The sequence below is a fragment of the Pipistrellus kuhlii genome, unplaced genomic scaffold (genome assembly GCF_014108245.1).
Source record: "Pipistrellus kuhlii isolate mPipKuh1 unplaced genomic scaffold, mPipKuh1.p scaffold_m20_p_3, whole genome shotgun sequence".
Classification (NCBI taxonomy): Eukaryota; Metazoa; Chordata; class Mammalia; order Chiroptera; family Vespertilionidae; genus Pipistrellus; species Pipistrellus kuhlii.
In genome coordinates this window covers 41,875,532-41,902,435 of record NW_023425529.1, presented here as the reverse complement: position 1 = coordinate 41,902,435, position 26,904 = coordinate 41,875,532, and the positions used below count along the sequence as shown (strand labels likewise).

The 26,904-nt window shown below is 40.7% G+C and overlaps 1 long non-coding RNA gene across 3 annotated transcripts; it reads right to left on the bottom strand.

Annotated features, from left to right (window-relative positions):
* Positions 1 to 593: 593 nt before the first annotated feature.
* LOC123653183 lies at positions 594 to 17,756 on the bottom strand. Of its 3 annotated transcripts, none has more exons than XR_006742835.1 (3): positions 17,385 to 17,756; positions 8,316 to 8,389; positions 594 to 1,003 (listed from the first exon to the last, which is right to left on the bottom strand). It is a non-coding gene; the product is annotated as an uncharacterized LOC123653183 (long non-coding RNA). The 3 variants fall into 3 exon arrangements; XR_006742834.1 differs by lacking the exon at positions 17,385 to 17,756 and adding an exon at positions 8,643 to 8,773; XR_006742833.1 differs by lacking the exon at positions 17,385 to 17,756 and having other exon boundaries at positions 594 to 751; positions 855 to 1,003; positions 8,316 to 8,748.
* Between the last annotated feature and the right edge of the window lie 9,148 nt (positions 17,757 to 26,904).

Below are 26,904 nucleotides of genomic sequence, written 5' to 3'. Positions count from 1 at the left end.
TAAGGCCTTTACAAAGTTTGTAACAATGGTGAAGATAGGTTTATATGGGTGTACATAAATGTGCTTGCAAATGGGTTTAGACCCTTATGTGGAAAGGGTCTGAAGTCTCCTAAACAGAAAATATTTATCAAGTAAATCAGAACAGACTTAAGAGTTTGGAAAATGCGGGGGTGGGTCAATCGGAGGAAAAGGAGACATATGTAAAAATTTAGACAAAAAAAAAAAGTTTGGAAAATGGTAGCAGGGCTCAGTGACTTTATAACAAACACGGCCAACGTCACATTTTAACACCTCCCCACTCCCAGATTAACTTTACTTCTGTCACCCTCTTCACTTTTAAAATTCCTTCCATTCGCCGAAACCAGTTTGGCTCAGTGGTAGAGCATTGGTCTTCGGACTGAAAGGTCCCAGGTTCGATTCCGATCAAGGGCATGTACATTGGTTGCGGGCACATCCCCGGTAGGGGGTGTGCAGACTCTCATCGACGTTTCTAGCTCTCTATCTCTCTCCCTTCCTCTCTGTAAAAAATCAATAAAATACATTATAAATAAATAAATAAATAAATAAATAAATAAATAAATAAAATTCATTCAGCAAAATCAGTTCCATTCAGGGGAACAAACACATTGTAGCTTCTGTTCCTGATACTTCTCTGTGTACAGTGATGGAAAATACAGTTTTAGTTTTCAGTCTTGCAGCTGTAATGAAATGAATTACGCCTCCAAAGCCCCAGGTTTTCCTAAGGGGACACCTAAAAAACATGCCACTTCATTTATGCTCGGGGGCTTCTCAGAACTGAGATCATTTTCTTGTAGAGGGATATTTTTGAGAAATTGACAACATGTAAATGCTACCTTGGTGCCAGTGTTCCCCGGGCAAAGGCTGGGCCTTCACATGCAACGCCATCTCTCCTTCCCAGGCAGGGCCTTGCAACGCCGCGGAGCGTCCAGCAGATGGCGCCGCAGCTGAATTTTCGCGAGTTGCTCTCCAAGCCTGCAGGAATCTGGAATAAACAGGAAGGAGAATTTTTTTTTAAGCATTGTAATTTTCAACCTCTCTCTCTCTCTCTCTCTCTCTCTCACACACACACACACACACACACACACACACACACATTCATCAGAGGATATCTTTATTTTACTCAGTTGAAATTTATTTGTTTAAAAATTCAATGATTACGCAATCCCAAATATGTTTTTTTTCTTAAGATTTCCACTCTTTCAAAGGACCCAACAATCAAGTTATCACGTATCATAAACTTTCTTAAGGGCATAGTGGTTCAGAAACGTTAGCAGGCGGCGCTGGCTGCCTCTGAAAAGACCAGCTAGGCGTGGCGGCGGGCAGCTCCGCGGGGCGGGGGCGGAAGTGACCTTCGCGGCGGGCAGGGCGGCGGCCGCCGGAGCCGGAGCACAGCGCCGCCTGCTGGTGGAAAAGGGGAGCCGAGCCTGTGGCGTCGCTCCCAGACGCTTAGACCCGCAAGCTTCCAAACATGGTTGCAGTCAGGCTGCAGCACGTAATGCCTCCACCAAACAAAACTGAAAGTCATGCGTAAAACCAGAGCAGTCTTTGTGTTGAGAAGAGAAACCCAGAGGCCTAAAATGGTTTTGGTGTTTCAGAGGGTTTGACTGTTTTTAACGCTTCCTAAAGCTTAAACAGAGTGGATTTGATTTTTGTGGTATTGTATAATTGTTAGGACAATTCTAAAGGAGAATGCAAAATAGAACCTGGTAGGGGCTCTCTTTAATTTATCTTATCCTGCTTTACGTTGTTTAGACAATATTAAAAGAGGTTATCAGAAGCAAATTGGGGCGGTCGGGCGGACAGGGGGTTGAGTTTCAAAGGTGGTTGTGCGTATTTCTCCTTATGGCCCTTCATTTTTATTCCGGGATTGTTGCAGTGCCATTTTAGAGTCCCTCCTCCTCTCCCCACTTCCTTTTCCTCTTCACTCATTTGACAGGAGCCTCAGCGACCATCTGCTTAGAACACGTCATCGCCATCCACTGGGAGAGAATTGTGGTACCACCTTTCTCCCCCTATGGCTGAAGCTCAGAAAGATGATTTGCACTTCTGCTCCTGAGCCAGCGTGATTGCTGGGAATTGTGCCCTGCAAGATGATGCCAACGTGCAGCTTCCCGGTTTTTATGCTGCAAAGAGCTTTATGTTGCCCTTCATGAAGCTGATGCTTCCGCTTCTAGAGCCCTGTCCTTCAGGTCGCCTAAAAGATGTGCTAATAACCCTTTGTCCCTTCCACTTACAGAGATTGCGTTAAGTGTAAGAATTGTACATTTCTGCTTTCTTCTAGTAAGGGAATGAAGACCCATAAGTGGACAGTTTCATTTTGTAGGAGGCCACCTGCAAGAAAGTGAAAGGGGCCTAGATTCAACCACAAAGCCGGAATAGCAGCATACCGTTTCTCCCCCTACCAATAAAAACACAGGTCTAGGAATGCTTTCCATTAAAGACAAGATGCAATCAGGCTAAGGGAGAGTCCCTAAAATGGCGCTTCCACAGTAGCTCTTAAGACTATCTTCATGGTGATTTTAGCTCTTTATAATAGGAAAAAACACACCCCTGTGTGGAGATTTAAGACGCTAATGAGACATGCGTAGTATGTCAAAGCATGTGGCCCTAGAGCACTTTTCTCCAGCTGACGCCAGCCCTCCAAAAGAGAGAGCTGACAGATCAGCCAGCAAAGGCACTCGCCGGTGCTATGGAAATGCATTTAGCAGAGGTTGGGGAGCCACATCCATTTTCTGTGTGCTCTCTCTTGATGCAGCAAGCTTTGGTCTCTTCCCTCTAAAGTTCAAGAAATCTTTTCTGCTCGTCACCTCCCATGATTTCTATCTAGGAGAAGAATCTGCCCTTCAGTTGGTAACAATTTGGACTAGTCCTGTTGTTTATCAGATCTCCGTTCTCTGACATGGAAATTCTGGCTCCCAACAGGGCGTAGCTGGAGGCATAAATTATAGGCATTGGTTCAAAACAGGACCTTCTCTTTGGTCCAGTGGCATCAGAAACACCATAATTAGGAGTGTAACTGGAACAGAAGTCTTCTTGGGGGCCCAGGAGAAGAAAGGTTGGGCTGCCAAGTCCTGAACTTGGCCACTTGGGCTCTGTGTAGTCTTCATGCTCTGAATCCAAGCCCACGAGTTTGCTCGTGTCCGGAGGACAAAGAGGAATGGATACTTAGTAACTCAGTGAATCAGAGTGTTAAACTGGTGGGGCTAAAAATCTTTTTAGGAGAAAGATTTTATTAGGTCATTGCTAGCAAAAAAGAAGACTGGTCTCAGGGCCTGGAGTCTAAACCACAGGCAGCGTGCTAGGTAGAAAAGAATTATGTCCATGGTTCCGGAGTTTTGCAAGTGTGTTTATATTATACCTCAGGTATGGGGAGGGGGATGTGAGCCATTCGGGAAGGGTTTACATTGGCCGTAGACAAAGGGGATGGGAGAAGGTGAGGAGGGGCGTGGTACAATAGGTGCCTGTGGATTCCCTGTGGGCAGCGGATTGGAAAGTCCATTGTAAGTGAGAAGCCGAGCCTGGGGTTCAATAGCACCTGGCTGTTCTCTCTTTTGGATAAACTCTGAAATAGCCATCTAGAAATCAATCCTAACTTTCAACAGCTGTACAGGAAATGAGAGCAATATTTTGTCAGATCTGGACCACAGTATTACCAGACTAAATGTGCTGTCTCTTTCTCTCACTCTCAGCCGCTGTACTTGGCATTTAGGACATCTCTGAATTTTTTTTTTTTTTCCTTGTCCAGGGATAGGATCGAAGATGATGCCTGATGTGTTTATTCGCAGAGAACCCGAAGTGAAGGCGAGGAATGTCTCCTTAAGCGTTCCTGTGCTATGAAGTGTCCTCGGGGGAGGGGATGTGTGAGCAGGACAGCTGATCGCATTAATAGTGTGCAGACAGGCACACGTCTTCCCCAGGACTGCCGAACCAAGTGTGATTAAACTAATCCGCAGAGACCCGGCCCTAAGCCTCCTGCGGCCGTCCTCAGCGGGAGTCCGCCGCCCAGACAAAGCCGAGAGGCTGCTCCGAGGGGCAGGGGCGCCTGCTTTCTCTTTGTTCTTCCTCGGAAAGCCGGCTCTCTCTCGTTTCATAAACCAGCTGCTTTTACCTCTTACAGGAGGGCCAAATAAATTCATTGCCATCCATGATCTGAAAAGCATATTTTTGGAGCCCTGAACTCTGCTAGTAAAAAGGGTCAAACTATAAAATTCTCAAATGTGTACATTTTTATTCTGGGTTTCAAGGCAAAAATTTCAGAAACGTGCATCTCTTTATCAAATAAAATTAAAAATAAAAAGGTCACTTCCCGGGGCTACGCCTGTCTGAGCATCACTTAAAAACAAACAAATAACCCCCCTTCAGAAAGGTTGCTAGAGACAAAGACGTTTTGAATCCCAGCTAACCTAATGATTACAGGCCCTGCACCTTACACTTAAGAGTCTCGTCTTCACTGCGGTAGGGTTTAGTGAGCGAATTCCTTTGTCTGCCAAGAAACCCCTTCAGCAGTATAAGGACTCTCGGAAAATTACATCTTTTCACACTGTGATTTTTTTTTTTAAATATAAGAATGATTTAACATAGCTCCTCTAAAACTAAAAACATTCAGAATTGTCTGTCCCTAATTTAAGTGTGGAATTAAGACAAAGGGTGTTTGTTCCTGAATAAACATGCCATTCTCCAAGCACTCAGAGCACCTGCTGCCTGGAGTGATTAAACATTTATTTTTAAAATGAATTGATTTGAGAAAGAGAGAGATGGAGAGAGAGAGAGAGAGAGAGAGAGAGAGAGAGAGAGAGAGAGAGAGAGAGAGAGAGAGAGAGAGAAAGAGAGAGAGAGAGAGATTTTGTCGCACTTATTTATGTATTCACTGGTTGATTCTTATATGAGCCCTGACAGGGGATGGAACCCATAGCTTTGATATATCGGGATGACACTGTAAATAACCAAACTACCTGACCAGATCTCTGGACTGATTTTAAAATAAAAGCCACATGTGGCTTCTACACTTGACAGATGAGATGGCCTTTTATGTCCAGTGGGGCTTGCTGGAATTGGTTCACACACACAGAGAAAAAGATTAGTGGGTTGGGACGAACTAGGCTGACATTTTGGAAATATACTAGGTTTATTTCCTGGGAATTCTCACACACACACACACACACACACACACACACACACACACCATCCAAACAGGTACTTTCAGTCCCTTCACATGGCGTCCTCAGGCTCTTTAAGACAGTTCCTATTCTTTGGGGATTTTAATCTGCTCACTAAATATCAGCTCTTTTTTCTGGAATATATCTGCACATTTCTACTCAACTGAGCCTTGGGGCGTGTGGCTCAGAGCAGCCGCATTGCCAGCACTCTCAAGAGGAGGTGAGAGCAGCCCCAGCCAGGAAACCAGCCCATGTCAGCCCATGATCTAATGGCTCAAATTCTATAGATGAGACCCAGGTCGGTGTCCAAAATAATCCTGAAGCTAGGTAAGGAACAAATAAGCAGGTGTTAAAGGTACACCTTTGTAATTAACAGAGAATTCTGATAAAATAGCCACTGGGCATGCATATCCATAACCCCACCCTGTGTTTATGTCATTAACTGTTACCCAGAGAGCGAATTGAAGAACGCCTTCACTTGGCAGCTTCAAAGTTCTTCCCAGTGCTCACCTTGCACATTCAGGCACTTCATCTTAACTGCCAGCACTTCCTTTATGTTTCACACAGGACTCAGCGGGGTATTAGACATGCAGGAGGCACTTAGGGAATACGTGCTTTAAAGAAGAAAGAAATTATGGAAAAAGGAACGAGTGGTTGCACTTTAATCCTGAGGTTAGGCCTGCCTTTACTGTCACATCTGAGGAAACTGGATAGTGATATTTTATAGACGGAAACAGAAATAGGGATGTTGCAACTTCTCTGCCTTACAGTGATGGCTGCTGACTTTCCTATATACCAGAAACTTTGCATACATATCTCCTTTAAACCTCACCATACAGCTACGTTTACTATGATTACTACCCTTACTTTACATACAACAAAACATTACCCAAGTCACACGACTCACAAATAGCCACATTAGGACTTGAATCCAGAGACCTGTCAGTTTCCAAAGGATCATTCCTGCTCCTGAATGTCTAATAGCAATATTCATAGCTTCAGGTACTAACTACCCTTCTTTGAGGAATTACTTGACAACAGAATATCTGAAGAGGGAAGGAGAGGGAAAAGGGTAAGCAAACCCAGTTCATAACCTATATATCTCAGTATGTGTGTTTTCTCATGCATTCTCATTTCATCCTCACAGCACTCTGTCAAATGTGTTATTACTATATATATATATATATATATATATATATATATATATATATATATTAGTTTGTTCTGAAAGAACTAGAGCTTTTTTTTTTTCTTTTTTCCTTTTTATATTTTGATTGGTTTCAGGGAGGAAAGAAGAAGGACAGAGAGATAGAAACATCAAGGATGAGAATCATCGATTGGCTGCCTCTTGCACACCCCACACCGGAGATTGAGCCCGAAACCCAGGCATGTGCCCTGACTGGGAATCGAACCATGACCTTCTGGTTCATGGCTTAAACTCAACCACTGAGCCCGCCAGCCGGGCACTGTTTCTTACATATAAGAAATATATCTTGGGAGAACAGATGAGTTCAAGAAAAAGTGAATGCTAAAATTCTGCACCTGAGAGAGAACAAAGCTGTGATAACACTGTGCCTGCCCTAGGCCTCCCAGCTCAGCTCAGAGCGCTTTTTACATTTTCTTCCTTTCTTCCAATGAACACTCCAATGAGCCATAAAGCTTATGCCTGTCTCTACGTACCCCATAAAAACAAATACGGTTAAATGTTGACTTGCTGTGTCACTAAGGCATTTGAAATCGAGGCAATGTAGAGAGGAAACAGTAAAAGTGACAGTGCATAAAATGCTACATAACAATTAAAAGCAATGAATTAGATTTAAACATACTCCCATGAAAAGCTCTTCAGCAGGCATATAAAATTAAAAAATATAAAAAGCCAGTTACGGAATAAAAAGTACAGCATGGTACCATTTATGTTTTCAAAAGTCATACACACAAAATAATGATGCGAACACACGTAGGAAACAAGTTTGTTACACCCCAAATAACTGGTTTCTCCGGGGAGAGGACTGGGTCCAAGGGGAGGTGCGTAGCAATGTCAGGCTTTTCCTTTACCTTTGTACAAAATAATTTATTCAAATACGTGTATGTAAAAGGAGAGGGGGAGGACAGAAAAGAAACAAGGGCTGCTGTTAGAAAATAAAGGGTTTAACAACAGGCAGTAAAGGTAAGTGGTACACAAATGCCAAACTAAAATCCACAGCCTCAATCAGGTCCATACGAGATCAGTAGATTAGAAGAAAATTCTCGTGTTGGCATTATTATAATAAATGGGATGATTCTAAAATGTAATATCTCCTGACTCTACCAGAAATGCAGGGCTGAGAAGTACACTAGACTCAGAGCCAGATGTTTGGATTCAAGGCCCGACTCTGCAATTCTCTGTAACCTTGGGCTAATTTTTCAGGGCCTTACTGTCCTTTATCTATGGAATGAAGATAATAGTAACACACTTCCTAGGGTTCTTCCCGGATTAAATGAGATAATGCACAGGAAAGAATAACAAAATTATGCCAACTGAGACTTATAACTTCTACATTGCATTTGTGTTTACTCTTTCCCCATTCTTTCTCTCCCCCTTCAGAAAATTATTTTTCTCACACCTTTAAGTGCTTCACACTGAGGAACAATTAAATTAGAAAAATATTGATCTTTGATATATTTGCTGATAACAAATAGGCCTACCTTATTTGAGTCTTTAGATTATGCACATAAAGAATTTCTAAGCTTCAATAACCTGTATTCAGGTATTTATTTTAAGGAACATATTTATTTGATTCCATTTATAAAATATATCCCTTTCCTGGGAAACCCACTTTTCATACAAGAACTAAAATATCCAAATCACATAGGCCATTTAAAGCATAAGCTGTGAATGGAATTTAATTTTTTTGCATCTGAAAATGTGCTTATTTGCAGTCTTACTGAAATTTCAGGCTGCTCTTAAATTTTAAGAATTCAATTATAAGCTTTTTAATAAAAAAAAGGTTACAAAAATAATAAGAGAAATAGTAATACCACCCATATAATTAAACACACACACACACACACAAATATGCGCAAATGAATAAATATTAGTTGCATGCACACAGCAGTGTCCACACCATATGATGTAACTATTTTCAACTGCAGCCTCACCTTTGAAACAGCCATGTTCTCTTCTGCTTTTGCTGGATATGCACATGTTAAAAAGCTTGGGGACCTGAAGATTCCTGGTCAAGTAAATTAAAAATCCAGTTTCAGTTGTTTTGCAGTTTGAGTTCAGCAAGGAAACATCTGAAGGGACCAATTCCAAGCACACAAAGCACACAGCCCTCCCAAGCTCCTCCACCCCATTAAACTGAGCTGTCATTTTAGAGCTGGGCGCCCATTGTTCACTTTCTCCTTCTCTAATTAGATTTGACAGATTGCTCTTTCTAGCTAGACTGGCTGTTGCCAAGTACAGAGAGAGGAGATGAGGCTGACCTTGTCACTATGCCCTTGGGATCGGCGCCCCCACCCCCCATCCTAGTCCACAGATACTGTATCCCCAGCAGCTCAAATCTGTTCTCCTTCTGCTCCTCCAGCCTCGTCCTGCTGTGCCCCCGCAGTCTTAGCACCACCGACTTTCCTTAATTTCAGTACTATGAGCCTCAAACCCCCACAGGCTGTGGAAGTGCAATGTGTGCGCTAATGTTTTTCATGTTAATACTCTGACCCTCGAATTTTTCTGCAGCCCTGGGGGACAAAGCAGACCAGCTTTTCTAAAGAGAAAGATGCTGCAGCTCTGCCTGGAGCCAAGAAATATGGATTGTGAATGAAGCGGAGCCTGGGAAGGACGCAGGCCCTGCACTACCTCCATATGTCAGAAACAAATCCCTTGCCCCATGCCACCAATAATTCTCGAGCCTTTATCATGTCAAACACATGTTACAATGGTATTATCTAAGAATTAGGTAATAAAATGATAGAGCTGGAAATGATCTTAGAGATCATTTAGTCCAATGTTTTCATTTGGAAGATTAGAAAAAGACAGGCCAAGAGAAGGAGGTGACATGCATAGTGTCATGAAATTAGTTCACAGACTTTAAACACCTGGCAGTGTACAATAGTCTGCTAATCAGCTTTTTCACTAACCTGCCTTTCCCCAATTTATACTATGCTTGATAATAAATCGTATTAACCAGGAAAGAAACTTTCTTTGAGGAAAGAATTCTCCTCACCCAAGGACTATGTTTTCAGAAATGCTTCCCTTTACTGAGACGCCAATGGTCTTGTAATAGAACCTGAGTCACCCAAATGACTCTCATAGGGGCACAGGATGGAACTCAACAGGCTGGAGGTCTGGGGCCTTGCTTCCGATTAAGAATAGCCCTGACCTTGACCTAAGTCTGTCTGTGCCCACCACTTCAGGAGCTGTTAGCAGGAGAGACTTTAGGAATTTCTTCTGGGAAGAGATCTACTGTTTCTAAGGTTGCAATGCAAAAACCACTCATTTATTGTTAATTCACCTACTCATAAATATTTATTTATTTAATATATTTTATTGACTTTTTACAAAGAGGAAGAGAGAGGGATAGAGAGTTAGAAACATTTACGAGAGAGAATCATGGATCAGTTGCCTCTTGCACACCCCCTCCTGGGGATGTGCCCACAACCAAGGTACGTGCTCTTGACCGGAATCGAACCCAGGACCCTTCAGTCCGCAGGCTGACGCTCTATCCTCTAAGCCAAACCAGTTTTGGCGGTGGGGATTGATTTTTATCTTTATTTGATATGAGAGAAGTGGATCAGAAATAGATGTACTTCAGCCATAAACATTTATTAAAAGCCCATTTTTTCTATGTATCTGGGGGCTGATAAGACTAGTACAATGAGTAGGATCTAGCTTCAAGGAGCCTCAGGAGGAGCCAGCAGTGCAAACACTAATGTTCAGCGGGGCACTGTGAGGGTCAGGATAGAAGGAGAAGATGGCCAATCTTCCTTCATTGGGGTTTAAGGAATCAGAAAAACGTCATAGTGGGGATGATGCTTGAGCTGAGCTTTGGGAAACAAAGGTTATTTTCTAGGTAGAAGTGAGGCAAATACATGGTATTCAGACAGAGAGTGAGCCTGGTGTGGTTTCTTTTTGTGTGGCTTTTATTTTGGGGATGGGGGAGGGGAGGATGGCTTTTGGCCTGCATAGTATGAGGAAGTATCACCAAAGGTGAGACTGGAAATTTAGGTAGTGATCAGTGAAAACATTATATGATAAAGGAAGAAGTTTGAATTTTGTTGTGGCAGTTCATGGGAACCATTGAAAGAGTTTCAAGCAGGAAAATAATATGATCCAAAATGCATTTTATTTATTATTATTTTTTAAAATTTAATAAATCTTTATTGCTCAGATTATTAAAATTGTGTCTCCTTTTCCCCTCCATAGCTCCCTTCCATCTGGTTCCCAACCTGTGAGTCATGACCCACAGGTTGAGAATCGCTAGCAGGGTCGCCTAAGACCATCGGAAAACACAGATATTTACTTTATGATTCATTAACAGTAGCAAAATTACAGTTATGAAGTAGCAACGAAAATAATTTTATGGTTGGGGGTCACCACAACACAAGGCACTGTATTAAAAGGTCGCGGCATTAGAAAGGTTGAGAACCACTGCTCTAAAGAGTGTTCTGTATTGTAACGTGTTCAAAACTTTCAGTAAGCGTTCCTCTGTTACAAACTACTTCTATCCAAGTGGCCTCACAAGTTAGGAATTTGACCAGCTGTCCATGGGGAAGTGGGCTAAAAAAAAAAAAATCCCAAGCATTCTCTCTCTCTCTCTCTCTCTCTCTCTCTCTCTCTCTCTCTCTCTCTCTCTCACACACACACACACACACACACACACACACACACACACACACACACACATTTCTGGGCTTAGCAATACACTGTATAATTGCTACTTACTCACAAAGTTTATTCCTTATTCAGTTATTTCTGTCCTCTGCAAAGTGGGAAGCATTAGGGAAGTCAATTGCTCTTAGTTATTACTATGACTCATGGTGAGTTCAAGTCTGACACCCAGGGCCACTGCCTCCAGCAACTGCTCATCCAGAGCTGATATCATCTTATTGATGATATCTTATTTGATATCATCACTGACCACAGACAGAGGGACTTGACCAAAAGCCATAGGTGTGGCTCTAGGCAAAATGCATTGGTAAATAAATATGTCTCATAGGACACACCTCAGATCTAGAAAGAAACCTAGAGAGCATGCAAGCCCTGAAATTCCTAACCTTTGATAAGCAACAAACTCACCTTAGAAGCTTTTGAAACATCTCAGGTGAGGTCCCAGATTGTATCTTTTTCAAAAAGCTTCACAAGCAATTCTGCTGCACATTAAAAGCTGGGCATCACTATTCTAATCCCATTCCTCTAGTTTTACAGATGCTAGCCTGGGGCTCAGAGAAGCTGCTGGCTTGTCCAAGATCACACACCTGGTTAACAGCAGAATCAAGACTATAATTCGTGACCCAGGGTCTTTATTATTTTTTTTCAAACTGTAAGAGAACATTTATCTGGAAAATCACAGAGGTAGAATAAGTAATTCGTAAAAGACATGGGCTTAGGAAACAAGCTATAGAGGTAAAGGAAGGGAAGGGCTTATAAGTCAGGAAGGTAAAGGTGACTGTGCCTGAAGGGAGGGGAGGAAGGGAGGGAAAGGAAAGGTGCAAGCTGGTGTGCTTCCAGGAGGGAGAGTGCCCTGGGTCCTTGTCCTAAGTGTTTTCAATGGGTCCCTGCTGGCACCTACCACTGGTCCAGGTCTGCAAGGTGGTCCCAAGTGGGCTTCTCCAGAATGCTGCCACACAGTTCAAATCACGGCACCATAATGTTGGGGAAAGTGAAAACAGCACCAGATGTTGGACTGATGGGGTCACACTGGACCTGGGTTCAGCAAACTTGGTACTAGAGTTCTGGCTAGGAAAGAATTCAGAGCCAAGACTCAAACCATAAGAGAACCTTTATTTTGGAAAATCACAGGGATAGAAGTAACTCATAGAAGAAATGGGCTTAGGAAACAAGTTATAGAGGTAAAGGAGCTTAGAAAAGGAGGAAGGTAAGATCAACGGAAGGACTTGCATGCATGCATGCATATAAGCATAACCAATGGACGAAAAACTCTGGGGAGAGAGGGCATGTGTGGGAGTGGGGGAGGTGGGATTGGTAAGGTATGTACACATATAATACTTAATTTAAAAAATGAGAAAAAAAGAAAGAAAGGAGGAAAGTAAAGGTGATGTGCCTGGTGGGGGGTGGGGGCCGGGGGGGGGGGTAAGCCTCCAGCGTGCTCTGGGAGGGAGAGAGCCTCAGGATCTTTATCGTTACTCTAGCCTCCCATACCACTGACTGCTTTCCAAATATGTACTGTTATTCCTTCCTAGTACATTCGAAAATATATACTTTAACCATTGGTTATTTAATCAAGTCAGTTTCAAAATCTAGCATTTATGAAGGAAGCCAGTGACACAAGACCACATCCTGTATGATTCTGTCTCTATGAAATGGCCAAGACTGTCAGTTCTATAGTGATAGAAGTAGACTGTTAAATTACCAGGAGCTGGGGGTAGGGGATGGAAATGGGTACAGGGTTTCTTTCTAAGGTAAAGAAAATGTTCTAAAATTAATTGTGATGATGATTTTACAAGTCTGTGAATATACTAAAACACTGAATCATATACTTTCAAAAAGTGAGTTGTATGATATATAAGTTAGATTTCAGTAAAGCTATTTTTAAAATCTAGCACTACTCACTGGATTCTGAAAAATAATTTAAAACTTTTGTTTATTTCATTATTCAACATTTCTCTAAGATGATAGTCAGTGTCCAAATGGGTCTTATTCTTAAATTCAGATTCCTACTTAGGTCCATTTCCCAGTGCCCTATACCCCCCTAACAGATGAACCTTTCCAGAGCGCAGTCTGGCACTTAGAATCCTTGTTCTTCATAACACCAGGCTCTGTGCCTTTGCCACGATCGCTCCCTTCACTGAGAAGGCCAATTTGTCACCTCTTCAAAGGCCTTTCCTCTCCACCAAACTGGAAGTGGTCTACCTTCCAGAAGAGGTGACATTTTGGCTAAATGTTGTTATTGTTTTTTGTTTTTATTTTTGCTAAATGTTTTGATATCATGTAAAAAGGATCACCAATCTTCCAGCTTAGGATCTTTGGGCCCTACAGGACCCCTTTCAGTAAGTGAATGCCACATTTAATTTTTCTTATTGCAGCACCCCAGGTCTAACACCAAATTCTGTATATGTTACTTTATTTGTTTTTTGCTTTCTTCTGCTCAACCAGGTATCCTTCACTGCCTCTTTTTCCCACCTCCTCACACCCATTCCTCTTCCCACTTCCTCCCTCCCAACTTGGCTAAGTCTTGCTAGGTGTTCAGGACCCTGGGAAAATGTCTTCTCCAGGAACACATCCCTTCACCCTTGGGATGGTGGCCAAACTAAAGTACTATCATGGCAAGAGAAGTATAGAGAAGTGGATACATTTGAAAAGTATTAAGGAGACAAAATTGGTAAAATTTGCTAATGTGAAATAAATATAAACATAAATCACAAAGATCAAACAGAATAAACAGTGAACTTGGGACTAAGAATTGGTAACAACTTAAAGTAATTTCATAGTATGTTTTCCACTGTGTTTATGTCATCTGAAATTTTAACAAGATGGATGGATCCTCTGTATCCTGCCAAACACATTCCTTTCCTAATATTGCTTTACTGATCCTGGACCTCTAATGACTCCTGGCTGATGCACCAAGCCTAAACTCCACTTTGCTTTAAAGGCCTTCAGAGCTGGTCCAGCCCTTCCCATCGGCTCCGCCCAGCTGTGGCCAGGCTGGCTGCTTCATTCTCCTGCAGATTTTGCTCACTCCTGGCTCTAGCACTTTTTTGACCCCCTTGTCTGGGGCAATCCTTTTCCTATGCACATCTCAGGGACCAATCAAAACTCAGCTACATGAAATCCTGCCTGCCTGGTCCATGTGCCCTCTGAACTCCTGCTGCATTCATATCGATAGTTGGTAGCAGCTGATTTAGCATTTAATAATATATGTTCATATAGCATAGTTTACTGCTGTTTTAATGTATGTTAGTTATGTTTCCCCAACTAGATTATAAATTTATTGAGGTTGGGAACCATCACTTATATTCTTTAAGATCATAAATTCTGAAAATAAACTATGTTCAAATCCTACTCTTCAACTTGCTAGCTATGTGACGTTGGGCAAATGGTTTGATTTCTCTATGCCTTAGTTTCTAATATTTAAAATGAAGATAATAAAAGTACCTATCTCATAGGGTTGGCTGTATGGCTACATGAGGCAATTCATGTACAGTGCCTAGCAGGTGCCTGGCACACTGTAAGAACTTAGTCAATATTAACTCTTACTATTATCTCTCATATTGCTTAGCTTATCATTGAACTCTGTGTAAATGCCTAAAAGTTAATTTTTGCTGATTTAGTAAGTTGCATATACATCTTTTAGATGTCTAAAGGAATCTGAAATCTTGTGTTGAGGCATAAAGGGTGCATTTGTACAGACAATAATCATTCGTAAATGTTTATCAGGACACTTTTACTTCCTAAATTTTTAAGAATATATTTTTATTGATTACAGAGAGGAAAGGAGAGGGAGAGAGATAGAAACAACAATGATGAGAGATAATCATTGATCAGCTGCCTCCTGCACACCCCTACATTGGATGGAACTAGCAACCTGGGCTTGTGCCTGGGAATTGAACCATGTCCTCCTGGTTCATAGGCTGATGTTTAACCACAGAGCTATATCAGCTAGGCTTACTTCCTAAATTTTGAGGAATATCTTATAATTTTCCTCATGTATTCCCTCACCTGGATCCTGGAACCCAGGTGGGGAAATCAAGAGGATTATCTCTCTCACTTTATAAGGAAACAGGGAATGAGCATTACATGCCAAGATAGAAATCAGATGCCTTGAGTATTCTGGATGCCAAATCATCTGCTAAGATCCATACTAAAAAGTCTCCATTTGTATAGTTTTCTGTGTTTGATTGTATATGCCGCAAAGAAACAAACATAAATTGGCCTATTGGTAGTTGAGGCGACAGTATGTCTGGTAGAGTTCAAGTCAATAATAAAGATGGGAAGGAGATAATTAAAGACCCAAGGCTGAGCTCTAGACCCAGGCTATTATTATATTTTATATTGTACCAATTACCATGTATGCCCCTCCCCACAATGCTCTACAAACTAAGCGGCTTCAACTAGCTTATCTGGAAGAGCCAAAGCCTTGAATCCATGTAGTCCCTGGAAGCATCCTGTAAAATCCTTGTGGTTCATATTACTATAGAGAAAATTAATTATTGTTGTGGAGGAGGAATATGAGACTGCAGCAGCTGCTACTACATAGACAGTCATGGGAGGTGTGTGGGACCCATACTATTGTATCATAAAAGATTGTAGAATGTGAGTACTTCAAAAAAATTCCTTGAGGTTATTCCTCTTCTTTTACATTTAAATGTCATATTTTCCCAATGAAAGGTTTAAAAATAAGAGCTGGTTGAAAAACAAAATGCATTTATTTATTTTAGGATGTGAAGATACAAGACAAGGAGGCTAGAAGGCAATTGCACTGAAGCACAATGCTACCTGCTGATGGTTCTCTTTGTCCAAAACCTCTTAAAGCAACAGATGATGGCCATAGCTGTGGGTCAAGGTGGAAATCAGATACAGATGTGGTGGGATGCCAGAGGTGTCATGAGAAGAGTGAGCACACATGGATTCCTGCTTGGTTCTGCCACCCACCTGGCTCTGCCTCTTCAGACAGGTCACTGAACTTTTCTGGTACACGTTTCCTCATCAATCAGATGACCAGGGAGGGACAATTATAAGATGTTCAGTGCAATTGCCTTCTAGGTTCCTTATCTTTTTTAAAAATATATATTTTATTGATTTTTTTACAGAGAGGAAGGGAGAGGGATAGAGAGTTAGAAACATCGATGAGAGAGAATCATCGATCAGCTGCCTCCTGCACACCCCCTACTGGGGATGTGCCGGCAACCAAGGTGCATGCCCTTGATCCGGATCAAACCTGGGACCCTTGAGTTTACAGGCCGAAGCTCTATCCACTGAGCCAAACCGGTTTCGGCAAGATATGATCTCTAAAGCTCTTTCCAGTCCTGACATTTGATGATTTTATGGAGTCTAAGAAATCTATGCAATATTCTGTACTTTATATTATTTCTTTCCATGGATCTTTCTCTCTCCCTTCCTCCCTAACCTTCCCAGAAGGCACATCCTATCCCCTTCTCCCTTTGATTTCTTCAGAATTTCAAAAATATTTCCAAGTCTAAAAATATTGGTTACAATGATGTGCTCCTTACATTCCCCTCCCTGGCCTTGTTGGTGTCTAGAAGGCATTTAGTGAAACTTGACTTAAAATTTGTAGTTTCAAAGGAACAGGAAGGAAGCAGATACTGAATGGCTAGCCCTGGGCCTGTCTCGGGGCAGTTTCCCTACATGAGCTGAACAGTAGTTCTACACAAAGCTAATGAATACACACTACTTCTCTATTTCCCTCGAAACGGTTCCTTAGAATTAGGATTTTTCTCAAGTCTCCCTAATTGTTCTAAAGCATACTAGGTTTTTCAGGACTATCCTCTGATATAATTTCTGAGCAAGCAGCCAGCATGAAAAAGGACTGGGTCAGCTCCCTTTGTGAGCCAGTGTTTGGCAGCTCAGCTCCTCAGGGATGTGTCTCCTGGCATCCATCCAGCCTAGCCTATCAACAATAAAAGCTTCTCTTTGTGCTTCCAGAAAGTCATAAATAAATCTCCTCCATCCCACCTGTTTCCGAGAAGAGCTTCAGTGTGTCTTTTACTTTGGGTTAAAAAAAAAGAGAGAGACACAATCGCCGCTTTAGAAAAAAGGTTTTAAATGTCGACTAAGCAATTGTTCCTTTTCATTGTTTCCCTACTCCCAGAATTTAGATGTGTAATTTGAGTTACAGTCCCTTTAGTTGCCAGGTTCTGAGACTGGACTACTTTCCCACTTTATGCTAATTGCCTTTTTGAAGCTGCTTGGCCCTAAGCAATCCTCCTGTGTGTGGGAAGTGTTAGTTGTGGAAGAAGGACTCGTTACCTGAGCAGCGAGGAAGGCATACCCTCACAAGACAACACCACACAAGGCGCAGGGCAGTGACCTACCTGGCAAAGGCTTCAGGAACTCTAGTAAGTATCCCCAAAAGGTGAGAAGGCCAGGGCTATTGGCCTCTGGGGCAGTAACAGGCACCGGCTAGCATTAAAGGGAGAACAATATAGAGTTCCTGTTTAGCTAAACAAGAAAATAGTCAACCTCAATTGCAGTCCAAACAGGTTGGATATCTTAAACACCTCTCATCAAAACCTCCACTGAAACATTAAGCCTCCCATTACTGTTCTGAGGTAAACATTAATCCCATTTTCCAGGAAGACGTGGAATGAGGTCAAGCACATTATTTTCTGCTGCAGTCAATGTTGGAGTTAAAGAAATCTGCTGAACTCACTCTCAAAACTATATGAATGAGACTTTCCAGCTGATTTATTGTTGAGGTCATATGAGCAACATGTTCCCTGGGGCATTAAAAATGAAAGTAGGAAAATCCACCCCCAGCCCCAGCCCCCTAACACACACACACACACACACACACACACACACACACACACACACACACACATTCTACTGGCTATGAAAGAGGCCCAGGAGGACCAAAAATGAATATTACCAAAGAAAGTTTTCTTCTTTCCTGACAAAGGAAACAGATTTCTGTGTATGTCCCTACTTCCTTCTCTTGTAATGCCAAACTCTGCAAAGAGAGCTTTGCACATGTTCCCACCATTCAGACAGATTTTTTTACATGTGCTTCTCATTCTCTTGCTTTTCTTGATAGCTTTGCTACCTATATCTGCATCCCTGGACAAAAGGGTTTATCTCTGCTTGTTGTCTGTATTAGTTTGCTAGGACTGTCATATCAAAGTACCACAAGCTGGGTGACTTAAACAATAGAAATTTTTTTGTTTCACGGTTCTGGAGGTTAGGAGTCTGAGTTGGAAGAGTTGGCAGGGTCTTTCTGAGGACTGTGAGGGAAGGAGCTGCTCCAGGCCTTTCTCCTTGGTTTGCGGATGACCATCTTCTCCCTGTATCTATGTGCATCATTTCCTTCTAAGCATGTCTGTTTCTGTGTCCGAATTTCCCCTTTTTATAAGGACATCAAGCATATTGGATTAGGGCTCATGCTAATGACCTCACTCTAACTTAATTACCTCCTTAGAGAATTTGTTTCTAAATAAGATCGCATTCTGAGGTGCTGGAGGTTAGAACTTCAACATTGGAATTTTAGGGGGGACACAATTCTACCCATTAAACTGTCAGAAATAGAGGTCCTTAGGGAACTAGACTATGAGATGGGATTTAGCATCACATGTTTGTCAAGGCTTGTGCTTGGGATCAACATCTGGGAAAGACAGGGGTGGGGAACAGGATCAGGCAGATGGAGGAGTCAAGTTGTGATGCAGACTCTCAACAATTGCCTTAGCTGACCCCACAGGGCACTCTGGAGCAACAATAGTCCTTTAGAATTGTCCTGAGTTGGGCCAAGATGGCCAGAACTTTATACTATCACATCAGTCAGTCATTAGACTTGGCCACCTTAGGAAAGGGCATGACCTTGAGTGAGAAAGCTCTCTGAAGTTGAAACAGTCTCTGAAGGGACTGATGGTTGGGGCCAACAGCACTCTCAGCAGCCAGGGCAACAAGCCCTCAGCAAAGGGGGATCTATCTGGGCAGTGCTTCATAGAGCCCACCACACCGTGAATTCTATAAAAATGGAATATCTTTTTTGCAAGTTGCTTTTCAAAATCTTTTGTGGATATTTTCAAACACGTTCAAAAGTAGAATAGTATAATTAACACCTACATACCTATCATCTAGATACACCAATAATCAAGATTTCACAACACTTGCTTCATCTCTTTCCTTCTCTCTCTCCCCCAGCTCTTTTTATTACATACTGGTTTCAGGTAAACAGCTTAATGGTTAGAAAATCATACCATTTACATAGTGTTCACCTCAATATTTCCTATCTGGCACCATATGTAGCTATCACTTTATTACTGACTATACTAGAGGCCTGGTGCATGAATTCTGGGGGTGGGGGGCAGTTGGCCAGAGGGGGAAGGGGCTGCAGGAGGTTGACTAGCCGGCCCTGTCCCCGACAGGACCGGTTGGCTGGCCTCAGTACACATCATAGCAACTGGTCATTCTGGTCCTTCAGGTCGCTCTGGTCATTTCAGTCACTTGGCTTTTATATATATATATATATTTTTTTTCAATGCTTTACTTCCTTACCCATTACTATTTTGTAGCTACCAATTTATGCTTCTTAGTCCCTTCATCTTTTTTATTAATTGCCCCAACCCTCCCCTCCCCTCTGGCAATCATCAGTTCCCTCTTTGTATCTAAAAGTCTGTTTCTATTTTATCTGTTTATTTTGCAAGTGAAATCATATGGTACTTGTCTTTCTCTGACTGACTTATTTCATTAGGCATAATACCCTCTAGAGATCCATCCATGCTGTCGCAAATGGTAAGATTTCATTCTTTTTATAGGCAAGTAATATTTTTTTTTCTTTTTTCTTTTTTAAAAATATATTTTATTGATCTTGTACAGAGAGGAAGGGAGAGAGATAGAGAGTTAGAAACATCGATGAGAGAGAGTCATCGATCAGCTGCCTCCTGCACACCCCCCACCGGGAATATGCCCGCAACCAAGGTACATGCCCTTGACCGGAATCTAACCTGGGACTCCTCAGTCCCCAAGCCGACGCTCTATCCGTTGAGCCAAACCGGTCTCGGCAAGAGCAAGTAATATTCTATTGTACATATGTGCCAAAGGTTTTTTTTATCTACTTGTCTATTGATTGGCACTTGGGTTTCTTCCATAGCTTGACTATTGTAAATATTGCTGCAATGAAGATAGGGGTTCATATATTCTTTTGAATTAGTGTTTTGGGTTTCTTTGGATAAAGCCCCAGAAGAGCAATCACTGAGTTGTAAGGCAGGTCCATTTTTAATCTTTTGAGGAAACTCCGGACTGTTTTCCATAGTGGATGCTCCAATACCAATCTGCATCCCCACCAGCAGTGCATTAGGGTTCCTTTTTCTACGACCTCTTGCCAACACTTGTCATTTGTGGATTTATTGATGATATCTTGTTGTGGTTTTAATGTGCATTTCTCTGATTATTAGTGATGTTGTGCATCTTTTCATATGTCTATTGGTCTTCTTTATGTCCTCTTTGGAGAAGTGTCTATTCAAATCCTCTGCCCATTTTTTAATTGGGTTGTTCATTTTTTTGGTGTTGAGTAGTATGAGTTCTTTATAAATTTTGGATATTAACTCCTTATCAAATGTATCATTGGTGAATATGTTTTCCCATTTGGTAGAAATTAGCCACATCTCCATGAAGCCCTGACTTTTTTTTTGTAGAAAATATTTTTCAAGTAAACTTTTTGTTATAGAACAGTTTTAGATTTACAGAAAAGTTATGATAGTACAAAGAAGTCTCATATACTCCACACCCAGTTCCCCCTATTATTAGCATCTTAAATTAGTAGTATGATATATTTGTCACATTTAATGAAGCAATATTGCTACATTATTATTAACTGAAGCCCACACTTAATTCAGATTTCCTTAGTTGTTCTTGGGGTATCATTGCTTCTAAGCACTCTCAGCTGATAGAGAAAGGAAATATCTGAGTATATATATATATATATATATATATATACATAATCTGTATATTACACACATACTTATTAGTATTTCTATATGCAACACTGTATCTATATTAAGCTAAACATTTATACTGATGTCTCCAACTCTCACATGAATCATTTTGGCTTCTTGCTTATCTGTAACCTCCAACTCCAACAGTAAGAAAGAACCCTGGCCGAAACTGGTTTGGCTCAGTGGATAGAGCATCAGCCTGTGGACTGAAAGGTCCTGGGTTTGATTCCGGTCAAGGGTATGTACCTTGGTTGCAGGCACATCCCCAGTAGGGGGTGTGTAAGAGGCAGCTGATTGATGATTCTCTCTCATCAATGTTTCTAACTCTCTTCTCTCTTCCTCTCTGTAAAAAATCAATAAAATATATTTTTTTTTAAAAGAAAAAGAAAAAAAAAAAGAAAGAACCCTGGCTCCCACCATCAGCTGCCATCCATTTACCTAATTGTTCAACTCCAGTATACATGTATAGTGGTTTCCAAATGGTTCATCTGTACCCTCATGGGAAGCATCTTTATTGAGTATAGTGCTTACTTATACACAGTTCCTCTTGCCCTTAGTCTTACAGACTCCACTCATCTCCAAAGTTACTTAGATCAGCACCTTTTCTCTCCATCCTCTTTCACTGAAGTTGTTCCATACATTTTTAATAGATTGTTTTATGAAGTTCTATTCTGGGACCCCCTGACCTCCTAAATGGTTTGGGAATGGTTTTTAAAATTTGCAATCTTGGTGCTAAGGGAACTTTTTGCTGCTGGGATGCCATTATTTCTAGGCCTATTCAATGAACAGATCCAGGAAATAATTTTTTTCATGGCTATAATTTTTAAGCTTTATTTCTATATAATTAACATATCATACAATTCATTCATATAAAGTGCACAATTTAATGGTTTTAAGTATATTCACAGAGTTGTGCAATCGTCACCACGATCAATTTTAGATTATTTTCATTATCCTACAAAGAAATTGTAAATCTAAGCCTTCATTTCCATTCACCCCAATCTCTTTCTATACCCTCTCTCCCTAGCAGCCCAAGCAACTATTAATCTACTTTTTGTCTCTAAGGATTATTCTAATATGGATATTTTATATAAATAAAATCATATAATATGTGCCTTTTATCTCCAACTTTTTTCACTTTGTGCATCAATTTTTAACTGGGTGTGCCACAAGAATTTGTACAACATGCTATACTTGACTATTTGGTCCAGAGCACTAATCTCTTTTCCCTTAGATTGTCAAATTAAAAAATGACAACAGACAACCCAACAATAGCCATCTGATGTGAAGAATCAAAATTATACCTTTTTTGTTGTTGTTGTTAGATGGCAAAACATATTTTTTGGTGTGCTACAGAATTTTAGTAATTAGTTTTTCTGTGCCATGAGATAAAAATGTTTAAAATCACTGCTCTAGGGACAAGTCTTTGCCTCTCATTGAAAAAGAATTATCAGGTTCAGTGGACTGGAAATGCAGAGCTCAATCAGAACCATCCATCTAAAGATCCCATAGGGTATTTATTAGGAATAATCTAGATTTGGGGAAATGCAACGATAGTGAATTGCCAGGTTCTGGAAGACTGTCCTATTAGGGCCTGTTTGGCAAAGCCAACCCCAGAGGGAGCAGACATTCTGAGTCCCTGCCATTCTCTAAGGGACAGAGGGAGTCGGAGCCTATGCTCTTCCTCTTGACATGATGCACTACACAATTTATTCCCATATAAAAATCATTCTCTTTCATAAATATGTTATTGATTTCAGAGAGGAATGGAGAGGGAGAGAGAGAGAAACATCAATGATGAGAGAGAATCATGGATCGGCTGCCTCCTGCATACCCTACACTGGAGATCAAGCCCACAACCTGGGCATGTGCCCTTAACCGGAATCGAACCTGGGACCTTTCAATCCACAGGCTGACACTCTATCCACTGAGTCAAACTAGCTAGAGAAAGCATTCTTTTTAAAGAAGAATACATAGAATTAAATACTGGAGCCGGATAAATCCAGGTTTGATTCTTCATTTTGTCACTCATTAGCTCTGGGAGACCTTGGGCATATGAACTCTTCTGAACCTCTGAATCAGTTTTCTCAACTGAGGAAAAAGTGAATATAATTGTATCTCTTCCTAGAATGATTTTGAGGATTAAATTAGATGATACAGTACTTAGCTTTGCTTAGGTGCTCAAAATTAGTAATAATTACAACAATAAATAATTAGACCCACTCTTAGAAACCAGATGCCTTATGTAAGTAGATATTTATGTCATCTCAGCACCATCTTTACTAAACATCAGCTGAGATTTGCAGTTGTTCCCAGGTAAATTCAGAGCTATAAATATCTACATTTGGGTAGAAAATACACAAGAAACAAAATTTAAAGTCTGCACTTGCACAAGATGGCTTAAGTGGGCTATACTGATTTGTGAGGTTTATCTATGAACCAATAGTTAATTTCAAGAAAGAACTTCAGTTATTTCTGGGGATGATGCTAACATGAATCTTTATCAAAATCTTTTGGACTCCTGTTTGAAATGGTACCATCATTTGTACCATGGCTTCTATGATCACTAAGGGCAACTGAAGCTGTCAGCAATGTTGCTGGGTCCTTTCTGCCTTTAGAACTGGAGTCATCTAAATCTGGGGGGGGAAAATTTAAATTATTTTCTGTGTTCCTTATCTCAGACTCTATATTATGTGTTAGTTAAAGCAGGCAAGCCCTGGCCTGGCAGCTCAATTGATGAGAGCATTATCCAAGGTTTGGGGTTAGATCCCTGATCAGGGAACATACAAGAATCAACCAATGGCCCGGCCAGAGTCGCTCAGTGGTTGAGCTTCGACCTATGAACCAGGAGGTCATGGTTTGATTGCCAGTCAGGGCACATACCCAAGGGTTGTAGGCTCACTCCCCAGTGTGAGGCATGTAGGAGGCAGCCAATCAGTGATTGTCTCTCATCATTGATGTTTCTATCTCTCTCTTCCTCTCCCTTCTTCTCTGAAATCAATCAATAAAAATATTTTTTAAGAAGAATCAACCAATTAATGCACAAATAGGTGGGACATCAAATCAATGCCTCTCTGACTCTCTCTAAAATAATTTAATGAATAAAAAAATAAAGCTGAGGACACCAAAAATATAAACCATATTTTAATTAAATCATGCCCCGGTCTTCTCAGTTCTCTGCGCTGAGAAAACTGGCATTCATGAAGAGGAAGCTGAGGATGAACTCCTTCTGTGAAGTCTCCATTTTACACTGATTTTCACAGAACACAAGGTGGACTGTTTGCAATAGGACCATTGAGGATAAGAGGCGCTGGATTCTCTGCAACGATTTTTATCTCTGGTGTTTCTGGCACTGATTAAGGTTTCAGGCAAACAGAAGCACTGAGGACCTAGCAATAATCACTAGGCAGCTTCCTGGCTGCCAGCAACAGTAAATGCCACAGAGACACAAAGACTCACAGTGAAACCTGGAGCCTGGTTTCTTATTTCAGATACAACAGAGTCCAAATACAGCCAAGAGCTTCTTCTTTCCCCTTTTCTGTTAGATTTTTAAATTTTTGTACAGAAACGTATCCTGTCTAAGAGCTAAGAACACTTATATTCTAACCTCCCTCTTAGCATTGTCCTTTTTTACTCTTTTGAAGGAGAAATGCAAGGAAACAGTGTTGTATACCTGAATTTGGAATTTTAAATAACATATGACTTGTTTAATGTATTTGTAATCGCCAGTCTTCTGTAAGAGTTACAACTGATTTCTACTCTTCTGAAAATATTCAGAAATACTATATAAAAAAATTGTAATCTCCAAGTTTATTCTCTATTTTTATTTTTAGAAAAAGTAAAAACATTCAGAACTTAAAACACTGGCAATTTAAGGTTTTCCATGACTCAGTCAAGGAAATTGCATAATAGCCTTCCTCTGCCAACCTCACACATTCTTCTTCTTCAATACCTTGCTATTCTCCTTATTCTATTTCCCCACCATTATCTCTCCTTTTCCATCTTTTCTACATTTCCTTAACATTTGTCTCTTTTCTCTATGCTTTAAAACATTCTAGAATACAATCATGTGGTATGCAAGGTAATAAGGAAAAACTGAAGTATATCCCCCCCAGCTTTCAAATTTGTCTCCTAGCAACTGTATGATACGTTGCTTAGTAACATGAGGAGTGAGAGTAAAGTCTTTCTTACATACCTAGAAATACTAAAATCATTTTTAAAAATTAATAGTGGGATTTATTTATTAAAATATATGAAATCTAGTGATGATCTTATCATGGAGGGGGACTTATTTCAGGCCATTCTGTCTTGAGTAAAACTCTACATCTCTTCTAAGCCATATACTAAAACAACGGATTGCCTTTCTGAAAAGCAGATGAATTAAGATCCCACAGCCTTTCTAATCCTTTTTCTGCAACACATGTATAATCAGTGTATAAGCGGGATGAAGAATTGTTTCCTAAATGATCTTTTAGGCTGGGCAGATGAAGAAAAATGCAGCCTTTCCTCTCTTCTGCACATGCATATTTGATATTTAAATCTAAAGATGGAGATATGTTTCCTAAAACATCATTTTAGCCTCGGCATCATTAGGTATTATGTCTTTCAGGATTACAACTATCTAGAGAGTAATTCTCTGTCAACTTATCCAGGAGTTATCAGAATTTTGAAATGGCTGAACCACACCACCCAAAAGCATTAAAACTCTGTAGTTCCAAATGGTAAATTATTAATTCTAAGAAAATAGTACTGGTATTTCTAAGAGAATTAGACCTGCTAAATCAGATGCTCTGTTGTAAGAACCGGAAATCAATATGTATATCTATAATAATAAAGGCGTAATGTGCTAATTAGACCAGACGACCTTCTGGACATCCTTCCAGACAAAGCTGCTGGTGTGAGAGCCGAGGCAGAGGCAGCCACTGTGGCTTCGAGGGCCAAGCCCCTTGCACAAATTGTGCATCGGGCCTCTAGTATATATTTTTAGTGAAAGCAGAGGTGTTTTTTTAGAGAAGGTAAACTAACAAAGCTCTCTGCAGCAGAGAGGGGTCCCAAATGGGTTGCAGGAAATCAGTATTTTTTAAAATATATTTTTATTTATTTCAGAGAGGAAGAGAGCAATAGAAACATTAATGATGATCCCCCACCTGGTGAAAGAAATAGACTTACAAGACCAGGAAGCGCATAGAACCCCAAACAAAAGGAACCCAAAGAGGATCACACCAAGACACATCATAATTAAAATTCCAAGAGCAAAAGACAAAGACAATATTAAAAGCAGCAAGAGAAAAGCAGGTAGTTACCTATAAAGGAGCACCCATACGATTGTCAACTGATTTCTCAACAGAAACCATGCAGGCCAGACAGGAATGGCAAGAAATATTCAAGGTGATGAATAATAAGAATCTACAGCCAAAAATACTCTACCCAGCAAAGCTATCACTCAGAACCGAAGGCCAGATAAAGAGCTTCACAAATAAAAAAAAGCTAAAGGAGTTCATCACCACCAAACCAGAATTATATGAATTGCTGAAGGGGGTTCTTTAGGAAGAGAAAGAAAATAAAAATAAAAATTATGAACAACAAATATGTAACTATCAACAAGTGAATCTAAAAACCAAGGGAATTAAAAAACCTGATGAACAATATTAACTGTTGAATATAATAGAATCAGAGGTATGGAAGGGGAGTAGACTGACGATTCTTGGGGAAAAGAGGAGTGGGGAGTGTGGGAAGAGACTGAACATAAACTGTGCACCTATGGATGAGGACAATGAGGGTGGGGAAAGGGCAGAAGGTGAGGTGGGAACCTGGAGGAGGGGGGGGGAAATGAGGAACTTTTGTAACAATATGAACAATAAATATTTATTTTAAAAAAAGAAACATTAATGAGAATTATTAA